The sequence below is a fragment of the Rutidosis leptorrhynchoides genome, chromosome 11 (assembly GCF_046630445.1).
Source record: "Rutidosis leptorrhynchoides isolate AG116_Rl617_1_P2 chromosome 11, CSIRO_AGI_Rlap_v1, whole genome shotgun sequence".
NCBI classification, from domain to species: Eukaryota; Viridiplantae; Streptophyta; class Magnoliopsida; order Asterales; family Asteraceae; genus Rutidosis; species Rutidosis leptorrhynchoides.
Window position 1 is genome coordinate 50217335 of NC_092343.1, and position 16565 is coordinate 50233899.

Consider the following 16565-nt stretch of genomic DNA (forward strand, 5'->3'; position numbering starts at 1 on the left):
TATAATAATGAATACATTAATTATGTTAATAATAATAATAATAATGGTTATATTCTTATAATTACGTTTGTAATATTAATTATGATACTAATAATAATTATAATACTAGTAATACTAATAATAACAATAACAATAATAATAATAATAACAACAACAACAACAACAACAACAACAACAATAATAATAATAATAATAATAATAATAATAATAATAATAATAATAATAATAATAATAATAAAAATTTTAAAAATTGAAATCTACCTTTATAAAGCTTTTCCAAAAAAAAATTCCCTGAACTGAGTTCGAACCCGCAACCTCCCGATCACCCGCAAAAACTCTTAACCATACCACCAATTCTGTTTTTCTGAAATATTACATCACCCCTTTATATTTAACCCTTTTTCTTCTGTTTCTATTCCTCTTCTTCTTTATCTTCAATTCGCAACAAACTGACCAAATTTTCCCACGAGTTAAATTACTTAGTATTTTTTATTTTAGGATTCAAACTTGATACAGAATTAATTAATGGTGATTAGCTTAATTTTAAAAAAAATAAAAAAATTTGACAAAAACACATAGCTGCTGTCACAGTTTTTTTTTTTAATTTTTTTTTTATGATTTCAATTTCAAGCCTGTTTTAGACGATTATTACAACATGAAATAGATTCTAAATTGATCATATAAACTTTCTAAATCATCAATTTCAACAGAAACATTACAACGATTACGAATTTTGCGATGAACATAATTTTTGACTTTTTTAGAATTTACCTTTGACTTCAAAATTTGAGATCGTTACGAGGAATTGGAAACTCAAACTTTGCAGATAGTTTGAGTGGATGATTTCTAACTAGATGACATTAACACATTTTAGAAATTCGTTTGAAATTGATATATGACCGAAAAGTGCAAGAACAGAGGTTTTAAGCTTTTTATTTATTTTTCTCCTTGATTTCATCGTGAATTGCAGAATAATACTTATATAGAGGTATTGTACTATTAAAGGTTTTCTGTATTTGATCGATGGAATTGGTATGTAACAAATTTCAGACAAGAAGTACGTAATTATCAATCAGGAGGAAATAAAAAAATAAATAGATAGAGATGTTTAACCAAGTTTGTACGTAATAAGATTTTTTTGGATTTGATTCGTAACGGATTAGAGATAGAAAAAAAAAATGAAATAGTCTGATCGTGATGCAAATTGATTTTGCATATAATATTTTTTTTATATGATTAATATTAATATTAATAATTAATAAATATAAATATTTTACTAATAGTAATATTATTAATATTATTAGAAGTAATAAAAATTCTGATAATTATAACAATAGAAATAATAATATTACTAATCTAAGTAATACTTATAATAATAGAAATAATAATAATGATAATATTGTCAATAATACTAATATTAATGATAATAAATAATGATAATTATAATAATAATTATAAGAATGGTAATGATCATATTATTAATTATAATAATATAAATAATGATTTTTAATGATAACACTTGATAATAATACTTGGAATAACAAGTTCATGTTTCATTTTCATATCTATATAGTATATATTATAATAATATTAATAATATAATTAGTAATATTACAATTAATATTATTAATAATAATGAGAGTAATACTAATAATATACTAATAATATAGATATATCACTATATCTAAACTTGTAATTTTTATTTAATTTATTAATATTACATATGCCATTTAATATTTATACACTTTATATATTATAATATACATACAACATTAATAATTATGTAAAATAGTATACCAAATAATGAAGTTGCTATTAAAATGAATATATATATATATATATATATATATATATATATATATATATATATATATATATATATATATATATATATATATATATATATATATATATACATATACATATTTATTTACTAACAATTGTTCGTGAATCGTCGGGAACAGTCTAAGTTAAATGAATGTATGCAAACAGTTCAAAAATTTTTGTGATTCAACATTACTGACTTTGCTTATCGTGTCGAAATCATATAAAGATTAAGTTTAAATTTGGTCAGAAATTTCCGGGTCGTCACATGATGAGATTAGTGGTTGTTAGTAATATTCATTCGATTAAAAGATGGTTCAAGGCAAAAATAGTCCAAAAGTCCAAATTTATGCAAAGAGATCAAGACTTGAGCCAAAATAATGAACTAAGTGAAGTGATGGAGTGAAATGAAGTTCCGGGTCAGAAGGGACGCTTCAAAGGTCCAAAGCGCCGCACCAACGCACTAAAATATTAGAATTCGAAGTCAAAAGCAATGGCAGTAGACAGGAGCGGCCTCCTCCATTTAGAAGCGGCGCACCACTTTCGAAGTATTAAGGAGCGGCGTTGTGTAAAGTTGGAGCGGCGCTCCAGCCGATGAACCTGTCCAGTTTTTTGGCCTTGTATAAAAGGAAAAGTGGGGGTTTTGAGGAAGCGGAGCTGCGATTGGGGTCCAAAATGGAGCCCTAAAAGGCTCCCTTTCAGGATTCTATGAAGATCAAAGCTCAATTTATGATCCAAGTTGAAGATTAGTGAAGTTAGATGCTAGATCTCCATCATCCATTTGTGTAATTTCTTTCTTTTTTAGTAGTTGTTCTTATTTCATCTAGTTGTAATGTTTAATACTCCAGTTTTAATTGATTTTGTTTTTGTTTTGGTTATAATGTTAGCTTAGTTTAGTTATGTTCATTTAATTGTAAGACTTGATGCTTGGATTTTGCCATAATTAATGATGATTAATATTTGAATGAGTTGTTAATTGTTGAGTTTGATTGAAGATCCATTACTATGATTTTCTTAAGCTTTACTTTGATTAATATATTGTTTAGCTTTTCTTAGTGATTTGATTGGTGATACAATTTGTGCTTCAATACCTTTGGTGATATTGACAACTAAATTAAGGATTTCAAGTGATTGTATCTTTGGTTTGGGTTGGTTTTCAAATGGTTTTTAGTCAACATGATAATGGTAGTCATTTCAAGTGATTGTCAGGATTAAGGAGTTTAAGTGATTTTAATTCAAGATTGAGTCTCAATGATTTTACTTAAAACTTATTTTTGATCTTTTAAAGTGAGTCTGCGTGAGTTAATGAGCTTTGATCGATTAAGGTTTTATGGATATTGACGAATTGAAATGAAACTACATGTTTTAAACATCGTTGTGTAATGTATGAAAGGGGTAATCCATGTTAAAAGGTTGAACCAGTCAGGTGGACACGTTTTCTCTTATTTGATATTCTCTTCTAGTTTAATATTTGTTTAATCAACATCTTTTATCAAAACCCCCATCTCTTAAGATAATTATTAGTTTTGAAATCTCAATTTAACCGCTCTCTGTGGAATGAACTTGGACTTGATATTAGCTCTACTACACGATTAAGACTAGATGCCTATTTTTTTTTTTTTTTTTTTTTTTTTGAAAAGCAAGCAATATTATTGATAAAATTGAAGATACAATGGTGAGCCTTACATACAACTAGGCCACACCATAACTCGATAAGTTACATACTCAATAATTTGGTTGCAGAGAGAGCAAACCCACACAAAGCTATACATTAATCTATTTTAAGATACATACTAGGATCGTTTAGCCAACTAAGACAATCAAGACGACGCCCCTTCGAACGTTTTGAAATCCACTCAAAACTTTTGATTTGAATTTCATTCAACCCGACCGAAGAGACCCATTTTTTCCCTCGAAAGATCATGTTGTTTCTATTCTTCCAAATTAAGTAGGAGCAAACCCATTCGACGGCTTGCCATACTTTTTTTTATACCAAAAATCGTATAGTGTATCAGACAATTACCACGACATATTTCATTTAGCCTAAGATTCAACATATTGCCAAACCCCCACCACGCGAAGACCTTATCCCAAATCTCCATAGCTTCTTTGAAAAATACTAGAGAGTGTGATATGGTCTCCAAAACTTCATCGCACAACGGACATCTTACGGTATGAAGACCAATCCTACGATTATCGAGCTCAACCCTAACCGGAAGGCGACCTTGTATCGCACGCCATACGGAGATTTCTAATTTCTTTGGAACAAAATTATTTCTCATTGTCTCACCATTGGAATTATTAATTATGAATTCCTTTTCCTCGATAAGTTCAGTAACCTTTTTAACACTCGGCAGCCCATTTGACGAAATAGCCCAACTCCACGTATCCCTGCCAGACCCGTTGAAACTGTAACCCGATATCAGTGTCATCAATGCGTCGAATTCTGCTTGTGTTCTTCCAGTAGGATTTCTTAGCCATGCCCAATTGAACAGCAGCAAATCATCCCCTTTAGTAACTCATTCAGACAGTAGCGCACTTTTCTTAACCTCAAGCTGATACAATCTTGGAAAAAGCAGCCACAATTTTTCACCCCCAACCCAGATTTCATCCCAAAAAAGTGTTGAAGAACCGTCTCCAACTAATTTAACGAAGGACCCCTTGAAGTTGATGTTCATAGCTTCGATCTCATTACCTTCCATAACAATATTTCTCCAGGTGCTTGTTTTGGAGAGCGAAAAGAATCGCTATCCAACCCCAAGGCACCACACGAAAATAAAGACTTTGAATGATTTTGACCCAAAGTGATTCGGTTTTGGTTTTAAACCTCCACCACCACTTACCCAATAAAGTAAGATTTTTGTGTTTTTAAAGCCTAATATTTAGCCCCCCCCCCCCCCCTCCCCCAGGAAACATAAGGTGAAACAACACGATTCCATTTGACCCAAGAAATTTTTGAACTCGAACCCGACCCGCCCCAAAAAACTCTCACCTCACTCTCTCAAGTAATTTAAGGATACAATTCGGGGCACGAAAAGTGAGAAATAATACAACGGAAGACTATTAAGAACCGACTTGATAAGTACTACCCCTCCACCAAACGACATCGATCGTATTTTCCAATTCGAAAGTCGCATTTTTATTTTGTCAATAACCGGATCCCAACTTTTCTTCTTATTCATATTGGCACCAATAGGCATCCCGAGATACGTAAAGGGGAATGATCCCACTTGGCAATTAAATTGATTTTCCATACGGTTCATCTCATCTTGACTGACACCGATACCATAAATACAAATTTTTTGGAAATTGACTTTTAATCCCGAGGCCAATTCAAAACATTTAAGAAAATTTTCGAGACTCAAAGCATTCTCTCGAGACCATTCACTGATAAAAATTGTGTCATCCACATATTGTAAATGGGAAACTAATACTTTATCATTCCCGATTTCAACCCCTTGAATAAACCTTTTTCGATAGCTGCTTTTGCTAAAATATTTAAGCCTTCTGTCGCAAGGATAAAAAGAAATGGGGAGAGTGGATCCCCTTGACGGATGCCTCTAACTAATTTAAACTCACGTGTCAGGGATCCATTTACTAAAATAGATAGTGAAGCTGATTTAAGACATGAATGGATCCAATTTATCCACTTTACCCCGAATCCCATACATTTCATAACATCCAAAAGAAAGTCCCAATTAAGACAATCAAAGGCCTTCTCGAAGTCGACTTTGAAAAGGATGCACTTTTGTTTCTTATCTTTTAGGTATCCAACGCTCTCTTTTAAAATAAGAGCTCCATCCAAAATATATCGACCTTTAATAAAGGCACTTTGCTCCGTACCAACAAGGGATGGGATAACATGTCGTAATCTATTTGACAACATATTTGCAATTATTTTATAATAGCTACCAATCAAACTAATAGGTCGGAAGTCACCAAGGCCTAGAGGATCCGATTTCTTTAGAATCAAGGTAACGGAAGAAGAATTACACCCCCAAGAAAATTCACTTTTTTCCCAAAACCACCTAATGGCGTCAACAAGATCCGTTTTAATAACGTCCCAATATTTTTTTTATAGAAAAACATGTTGAAGACATCGGGTTTGGGTACCTTGGAGCTCTCACAATCTAATGAGGCATCTCGTATCTCATTTTCATTGAAGGATTGTTCCAGCATGCTAGCAGACTCAGTTGACAAAAAGGGGTATGACAAATCCTCCATTGATGGTCTTTCAAAGTATGTTTCCGCGAAAATGCCTTTAAAATGATTGTAAATTTCCTCCTTTATGTCAGCAGGTGACACATTCCAAGTACCATTAATCGTCAGATCTCGAATACTACTCTTATTGTTTTTTCTTTTAATTACCAAGTGAAAATACTTTGTGTTTTTGTCACCTTCTACCACCCATTTAATACGCGCTTTTTGTTTCAACATCTCGGACTTTATTCTTTTCTTTTCTAACCATTTTTCCGGGACTCTTTCCATAAAGTTTGTTCTGAATCATCTAATGAAGTGCTCTCTGCTTTTAGCTCCAAATTAATAGCTACACTTTTAAAAGCTTCAATATCTCCATCTATTCCTTTCATGTTAATATTGCACCAATCCTTTTAGGCATTTTTAACATTTTTTAAGCGGTTTCTTAACATACAATCCTAACAATGAATCACCGGCACTGTAGCATTCCATGCATCATGAACTATCTTATCTACACCCTCTTCACTAAACCAAACATCGAACACCTTGAAAGGTTTTGGATCGAAATTCCTTTCATCGTCTTTTAGTACAATTGGACAATGATCCGAATATTTTCTCTCTAGAGCAATCGCAATAAGATCACACCATATTAGATGACATTTATCGGATACTAGGAACCTATCAAGCTTACTAAATTTAACCCCATCATCTCTAAATCGAGTAAAATTCCGCCCACCCAATGGTATATCAATCAAACTATTACTTGTGATGAAATCATTAAATCTCCTAGCTCTATGTTCAAGGAATTCGCAATTGAACCTATCCGATTCTTCTCTAACCTCATTAAAATCCCTGCAATGTATCCACACCTCGTTTTCTTTTCCATCTAACATTCTACTCATATCATCCCACAACTTGATTTTTTTGACATCATCATGGGGGCCATATACGTTTACAATATTAATCAACTCATTTGTATGCTTTAGTGTACCATGTATTCCAATCACTGAATCGAAAATGAAACAATCTGTGGCCTCAAAGAAACTTGTATCTCATATTAGCAACTGCCTCCACCCTTTCCTACATTCTCTTTCTGTACAAAATTACAATCTGACGAGCCCCAAAGTTTGTGAAACCACCTATATTCAACTAGTTTCAGTCGTGTTTCTTGTAGTGCTAAAAAGGACGATTTCTCACTAGAAATTAATCTTCTAAATCACCCAAACTTATCAATTTTACCCCCGAGACAAAAACCCCTAATGTTGAGTGAAACTATCTTCATGGATTACAGTTATTGAATGATTTGGAACAGATGAATCCTAATGGGAAGGTTTTCCTTCCCTCCACTTAAGACCTAACTTAGTCCCATACTCCTTAATTCCAGCCGATGGAACAGATTGCTGGGACCCACGAGAATTCCCAGTTACAGAATTAAAAGAATTACAGTTGGAACTTTCAGATGGTAACTTACTTTTTGCGCACAACTAGAACACTACGAACGTAGAAGTTTATCTTCATGCTTTGATTTTTGTGGAGAGTTCTTCAAATTCATCATCGTAGACAAGGATTTCCAACGACGTATGTTTGACCAACAACACTTTCGATCATTCTCACCAATTTGAACCTTCTTTTCTGTTTTAGTTTGCAAATAAAAGTTGGAACAGATATAGGATTTTTGTTATTTGCTTCAGTGGGCTTACATGTGTAGTTTTTATGATTTGACTCGTTGCTGTTAAGTCCATGAGAATCTTCGTTAGTGGACAAGCCCAAGTTAATTTTGATTGGGCTGTGTACACTTCCCAACCCCTTTTCCATACAGTTGCCCACTGGTGTACCATTGGCATCCACAACTGGCCCATTATCATCTTGCTTTGCATTCTTTTCAAGGCTCAAAGGTGTTTCAAGAGGCCTAAAAGAATTTTGAACTAAAGTTGGACTTGGGGACTAACCAATGTGACCGATATTGCTCAAAATATACATATTTATCTTCGCAATATCTCCCTACTTTCGTGCCATTTCGATGCGGGTTGTGATGATTAGTGAGCGATTTGTGGTATTTAGTCGTGTCTGGAAAAAAGTGGTTTAAAAGTTCATATTTATGCTAAGGAATCAACCCTTGGGCCAAAAGAATGAAGCAAGTGAAGTTTTGGAGTAAAAATGAAGTTCCAGGGTCAAAAGCGGTGCTCCTAAGGTCAAAAGCGGTGTTCCTATGTGCTAAAACGAGAGTTAATAAGATCAGTACCCAAAAGCGCCGCTTCTGACGCTGATTCAGCCAAAAAAATCAGCCGACCTATAAAAGCATATTTGGGGTTTTTGAGTGAGAGAGCTGCAACTTAGGGCCATTTTGGAACCCTAAATAGGTTCCAATCATGATTCCATCAAGATGAAGCTCAAATTCATGCTCCTAACTCCAATTACATGAAAATTAATGATAGATTCACATCATCCATTCTCCATTTTAGTGTTTCTTCTCCATTTTGATAGTTGCTTTTCAACATTTTAGTTGTAATGGTGAATGGTTTTTATTTCTTTGATTTATTTCTTGTTTATGCAATGATTATAGCTTAGATTACTTGTGTTCACTTAATTTGTAAACTTGATGCTTAGATTTGCCTTAATCTATGAATTGGGTGTTTGAATAAGTTGATGATTATTGTGCTTGATTGATGATCCATTGCTATGCATTTATTTATGGCTTTACTTTGATTACATAGATTGTGTAACTCTCTAAGTGATTTGAGAAGTGAAACAATTTGTGCTTCAACACTCTAAGTGATCTAGACAACTAAATTGAGAATTTCAAGTGATTGTGTTCTTAGTTTATATTGGTTTTCAATTGGCCTTTAGTCAACATAGTGGTTTTCGATTATCTTAAGTGATTTTGATAGTTGAAGGGTTCTAAGTGATTTTAATCCAAGATCAAGTCTCAATGATCTCACTCAAAACATTGTTTAATCTTTGCAATGAGTCTATGTGAATTAACGAATTTCATTTGATTGAGGTTTTATGGAAGTTGATGAATGGAAATGAAACTATATGTTTAAACATTGTTGTGTAATGAATGAATTGGGTAAACCATGGCAAAAGGTGGAATAATCAAGTGGACACATTTTCCTCTTATTTTTTAATCTCTCTTAGGTTCATATTAGCTTATCAACACTTTATCAAAAATCCCCCAATCAAACAAAACCTAGGACAATTAATAGTTTCAATTATTCAACTTACACCGCTCTCTTGGGATGAACTTGAAACGAATACTTGCATTAAATTACTATAATAACCGGGTCTTAAGTGCTCGTTAGTTGTGTATGCTTATTTGTAGTGTTTGAATCTTGTACAAATTTTGAGGGTAATTGATGTACTGTGCAACACGCATCATCAGTGATGATATAGCCAAAACGGACAATTTTATTCGTGCGGTGTTGTTAGGTCGCAGGGCGTCAGATTCGGTATAGCATACAGAGGTGTTCGTTTAATTTATATTGTGTGGGGCCTAAATTTACTTTAACTTTCTAATGTAGAAGGTGTAAGTTAACCTAGGGTCGTGCTTTTGAATGGCTTAACGAATTGAAGATCAAGTGGATAATTGTCTTTTATTTAAATTACCTGGATAAAGGATAGTAGTTGATTTAAGCTAACGTCCTAATTGCGGAAAAGTAAATAAAGCGGGAGGATGTTCGGAGTATGCAGATCAAGGAAATGTTGACCAAGATATTAGTTTGGGCTAGGGAAAAGTAATTACGTTGATATTTAAGCTTGTGATTAAAATGGTGTAGATCTGGTTGGATGAGCCAATTAAACAGACCTACTTATCTCTAGACTCTCAGAGTTCTCGTTGAGTAGTGAAAAGTATGTCACGTGGTTGTATAACTGAAACGTGACTATACCTCGGAGGTTATCCATAGTAAAGCACTAGGTTTATTAGTAAGTTTAGTTCTAATCCTAATCCTCATTATCAGTTTGGTTAAACTGAATAACAACGTGCCGTGTTGATTGAACACTGATCATAAACAGAAGGAGTCCATTGGATTAAGTTGACAAAACCTTAATTGAAAACTAACAACCATTTCATCATTCTAATGAGATCAAACCAAGATAAACATTATACAACATTAAAGTTAATATACTGATAGTAAAGCAGATAGAAACCTAACAGGTACCTAAACAGTTGATATGGCTTAATTCTAAGGCAGCAATCAAACAAGAACATGCAATAGGTTTGGGTCATATAGTCAGGGCACTAGCTAGATCTTAACAGCTCCTAAGAGGTCTCTTTGGAACAGTCAATAGGCATACTATGTCATTCATCTCTCAATTCCTAGGTTTCATGTCCTAAAAGCGCATCAGATGCCTCTCGGGAACTCCGGCCATACCGAGTTCATAGAATCTTCAGATACAGTATAACCAGGGGTCTAATCCTATGAATTAGCTAAGTTCATATAGGTAGACAAGTCCTGATCACAACCTAAGTTGGTCAATCCTTAAAATACTAGCATACAAATCTATCAGACTTCCAAATTTAGCATAACAACGATAACCGTACTAATTTAAGATAACTACGCTAACCCAAACTTCAATCATGGCAACATACAGATTAATTAAGCTATCATGGTAATATCAGAACGCATTATTAAACATAAAAGGTGAGAGTACATGTTTAATACAAAAGATAAGCGTTTCGAATAAAAACCTGAAAAGGCCGAAGAAATCTGCCCGAGATCGTAGGGACTGATGTCGTGCGAGGTGTATATAAAATAGCTTTTAAATTTAGCAGAAAATACTATTAAATACGATACAATTTTACACAAGATATTTATTTATTTAGAGAATGGATATACTTAAACCTTGCTACAACACTTATAGGCAGTGTACCTAATCGTACAGTAGTGTAGTTTTTAGTAAGTCCGGTTCGTTCCACAGGGAATCTTTTTACAAAGCTTAACGCTATATTAGTTTACTTTTATAAAAATACAAATATATATATAAGTAATATTATTATTATAAAGGGGGGGTTTTTACCGTTTAATGACCGGTTTGTCGATTTTAAAACTTTAGTCGCAGTTAAAACCAAATGTAAAATAATAAATAAATACAAGACTTAATTTAAAGTGTAAAGTAAATAACGATAATGAAATTGCGATTAATAAAAATGCGATAAAATAAACTTGCGATAATTAAAAAGTACGATAATTAAAAATGCAATTAAATACAATAACAATAAATAAAAATGCGATAATTAGAAGTGCAATTAAATATAAAATAAAGGAAATTAAATATGAAATAAAAGAATTATGCTTTTTTAAACTTCCGTAATCATGATGTTTGACGTGTTGATTTTAGTTTTATGCCCATGGGTTAATTGTCCTTTGTCCTGGATTATTTAATATGTCCGTCTGGTTTTTGTCCATAACAGTCCATCAGTCATAAATATAAAGTGCGAATATCCTTGTCAAATTATCCTTATACCCGAAGTTAAATATTCCAACTAATCGGGGACTTAAACTGTAACAAGATTTTTATACTTTGTTTAATAATTACACCAGGATGTCGACTGACTGTAATCCAAGGTTTTAATATTTTGTTATCAATTATACCAAGTGTCCTTGTACATAATTTCTCCCCTGTTTTAATTATTCTAGTGGCTATTAATCCATTCCCGTGTCCGGTTAAATGACCGATTATTCGTACATATAAATACCCCGCCCATCGTGTCCGATCGAGTGTATATGGTAATTTATAGGGACGCCCAATTGTAAATTTTATATTAACATTAACAAACTATCATTTAGTTAAACAAATATAAAGCCCATTAATAGCCCATAGTCTAATTTCCACAAGTGTCGTCTTTTTGTCCAAACTCCAATTATGGTACAAAGCCCAATTACCCAATTTTAGTAATTAGCCCAACATCATGATTACTTCGGATTAAATAAGCATAATAATAACTTAGCTACGAGACATTAAATTAAAAAGGTTGAACATAACTTACAATGATTAAAAATAGCGTAGCGTTACACGGACAGAATTTCGACTTACACCCTTACAACATTTGCTAACATACCCTTATTATTAGAATTATAATTAAAATTAAAATTAAAATTAAAATAGAAATTATAAATATAAATATTACGATATAGATAGAGAGATGGATATATGAGTTATGAAAAATGATCAGAATTCGGTTGGCTTTATAGGGAGTTTCAAACTTTGGGTCTCCGCGACTCGCGGCCCATTTTGCCTTCAAACTCCGCGAGTCGCGGAGTTTGTAAATACAGCTCACCAGCTTTTGGCTCTTTGTTTGCCGACGATTTATTTTATAATTATAATATATATATAATTAATATAATTAATTATATATTATATTATATTTATATATATAATTAACTTGTAATTTTTAGTCCGTTGCGTCGAGCGTTGAGAGTTGACTCTGGTCCCGGTTCCGGATTTTCGAACGTCCTTGCGTACAATTTAATATCTTGTACTTTGAGTTTTGAATCTTGTATTATTGTAATTTCGAGACGTTTCTTATAAATAATTGGAACCTCTTTGATTGTCTTTTGTACTTTTGAGCTTTTTGGTCGTTTGCGTCTTCAATTCATCGAATCTGTCTTTTGTCTTCACCTTTTATTATTTAAACGAATATCACTTGTAAATAGAACAATTGCAACTAAATGCTTGTCTTTCTTGAGGAATAATGCTATGAAATATATGTTCGTTTTTAGCATTATCAAATATTCCCACACTTGAGGGTTGCTTGTCCTCAAGCAATATCGTCTTGAAATATTAGAATCACTTCTTTATTCTTCACACTTTGTACATCAGTGATTTCTATACGGTGGTATAAACAATGGTAGTAACGATATGGTTTACAGTCCCACATAACTATAAAAATTTAGATCCATTAAGGAAATTGGATCTTTATGAAAACATTTGATCTTTTGAAAATTAAATCTAGTTTTTACCCTAGATAAGTTTTCTGGAATAACCCTTTACCGGTGTTTGCAAAATATTTTTGTGGGTTTGGTGGGTTTCAGATTTGAAAATTTTAGCTCAAAACTTATGGTTTTGTGTCACCCACTTGCTAACCTTGTATTTGGAAAGCAACACGTCCAGTTTACTTGTCCCGTATATTACCTTTCGGTAAACTACCGTCCGGTTGTAAAGGAAAGCGTTGAACAAGCAACTGTTAAGGCAATGTCTAATGACATGCATTTGATTATGGTCTATAACGTGTCGGACGCAATTACTATCCTTGGTAGGAGCAATAGTAAAGCTCACCCTTATGATTTTTCGGTCTGGCACAAGGTCCTGTCTTTGACCATGCTATGCAACCACCGTTCTTACGGTTGACACCCGATTTAGTTCAGTTGACCTAATGAATTCCAGTCGAATTTCTAGGATTTTACGTTCAATGGTAATGAACGCATTGAAAATAGGGTTTTCAGAAAACAAATCGGTTTGTAATTTTGATCAAAATATTTTCTCGTTCAAGCTCGAGTTTAGATATCATTGAATTCCATGAGTTTGTAATTCTCAATCTTTAAGGTCAATCTCAAGGATTGAGTAATATCAGGCTTAAAAGCTGATTTTTGATCTTTTAAGGAGATTATCCTTTTTGGGGGTCTGATTCATTAGTCTTATCAAGCTAATTTGCATGGTGCCCCCCATTTTACGAGATAAATCCTTCTCATGGTTAGGATAAATCTGACCACTTGGCGACCCTGTTTAATGCTGAGGTCCGTGGATTTCCTGCTGATTGTAGTGATGACTTTTCTAGATTTTTCGTCAACCTATAGCTGGTCTGGACGACAACTTCTTGACCTAAATCAAGAAGCGCGTTTCTTTTTCGGAAGACTTTACTTCCTTTTAATGATGGAATTGATTCATAGTGTAGATCCATCTTTTCTTTGCTTTCATCGGGTAAAACAGTTTAGTTTAGTCCAAAGCAAAAGTATTTTCAGTTATTTGTTACAGATATATGTGACATATGTTTTGAATAACTTGGAGAATTTTCCCACACTTGGCTTTTATTTTCCTTTTTATTGTCCTCTATTCCATTTTAAATGAATTTTAACATTTTGGTTTGTTTCTCAATTTATGTCCTTTCCGAGGTTACAATAATTTCGGTGTTAAAACCTAGTTTTATCGTTCATAAATATGTATAAACATGATTTTGAGTTCATTTAATTGAAAATTTTGAAAATTTTTACTAGAATTGGGTAGTCAGTATATAAGACTAGGGCTGTTCTTTATTATCAGAGAGCACTAGATTCTAATACAACTACTACTTTACTAGTATTTTTAATGGTAACCAAGTGTATAAAGTAAAAATTTTAAAATCCGAAAGAATTTAACCCCTTCCCACACTTAAGATCTTGCAATGCCCTCATTTGCAAGAAATCAGTAACAATTTAAATTATTGAGGGTGATTTGTGTGAAAATGATTAAATTTTACCAAAGTTTCCAAACATATTGGCGTTTGTTTGCTGAATGATAAATGGTGCACATCATTTGTTCATTCCGTCTTGTTGTTATTTCACATATATTTTGCATCTTGTCGTCAAAATTAGTTGCTTTTGCTGAACTTAATGCCAGTCTTTGAAAATGCGTTGTTTTACCCTGTTGTGTACATAAGATAAACTGCAAACATATATACATATTTTTGAAGTTTGGTATATTACCCCACATTCAAAAATTATTAAAATCTAAGAATAAAAGTTAGAAAATTATAAAAACTATTACAATATTAACATAAGTATTAAACGTATCAACATTACAAATTACAAAATAAATAAAACTAAGTAGACTAGGGATGATACTGGTACCAATAGGGGTTCCAAGCATAACCATAGGTGCTATAAAATGCTTCGGCAGGGTTATACGTAGGATACGGTGGTTGCATCTCTATAGACCAGGGAGGGAATATGGGTTTTGGAGTAGGAATATAGTTTCTACCTATATGTTGGCAATGAGCTATGATTTGGTTTTGATGAACTTGCCAATCTTCAAATGCTCTCTGTCTAGCATTTTCGTACTCCTGTGAAGCTATAAACCTTTGCATTTCATTTCCCCCTCCTACATTACCTTGCTGTTGGTTTCTCTCAACCTGTGGATGTCTACCATGGTATTGTACTGCGGCGTTATTTCGCCTCTTCAAAACTTTCGCACCATGGTATACATTTAAACCTATAGTATCGCGGGGTTCTGGTTCTTCGACTAATAATCCCCCCCGACTTATATCCACACCGAGATATTCAGCAATCAAAGTAATAAAAATACCACCTCCTATTATGCTATGCGGTCTCATCCCCCTAACCATAGCTGATAAATAATAACCCACACAATAAGGTATACTTACAGCGCTTTGTGGGTCTCGAATACACATATGGTAAAACAAATCCTGTTCATTTACCTTTTCCTTGTTCTTACCTCTTTGTGTAATCGAATTAGCTAAAAACCTATGAATCACTCTTAATTCAGCTCTATCTATATCCAAATAAGAGTAATTCCCCCCTTTGAATCGGTGATGGCTTGTCATTCGACTCCATACACCATGTGTATCAAAATTTTCATCTATTTTTCTACCATTTAGTATCAACCCTCTACAATCGGCAGATGCTAACTCCTCAGGCTTATATATACGTAAAGCCTGAGCCATGTCTAGTAAAGACATGTGGCGCATCGAACCTCCTAACAAAAATCTAATAAAAGATCGATCGGTTAAACTAGCTACCTGATCATTTAATTCTATACTACACAACAATTCTTCACACCATACTTTATATACAGGTCTACGCATGGTGAATAAACGTACCCAGTCATTAAAAGTAGAATTACCATACCTCTGTGCAAGTAATTCCCTAATTGGCCCGGCCAATTCTACAGCTTCTAATGGTCCCCATTCTATGACCCTAGGTACCTCAACAACTTTAGAATGAAGAGTATGCAAACCCCTTTGGTATTTTGGATAATCTATCCAAAGTCTGTCAAATCTCAAGTTCGGATGCAAATCTTCCAAGTGCATATCAGAAAATGTCATGACTGGATGAGGTATATCTTGCTTGTAGTTGTTATCCACCTCCTGTTGTTCTGCATTCTCAGCAGGAGCATTGCGAGCTTGGGATGAAGATTCACCCCTTTCAGTGTGCAAAACACATCAAGTACAATTTTTGTGCATTCAAATATGCATTAGTGTCAGCAAAATCATCAATCAAAATAATTACAATGACATGATCAATTTATATCAAACTTAAGCTCATTTTCACATTTTTATCAAATCTACACTTTTTCAAATAAGCATATACGAAAATGTTCGCCAAGTTCATAAGCATTCAACTCAAATAACATGTCAAAATAATCATTACTAACGATTAAACAAGTTTCAAATGGCATTATCTCTCAAAAATCAAGTTCATGACTTTTAGACTTGAAAAAGTCCACTTTAATTCTCAAAATCATGTTTAGGCTCAAAGTTTGGATCATTTAACTACCTAAATATGTTACACTACTTAATTTAGCAACAATTCATGACAAAAATCGGCCAT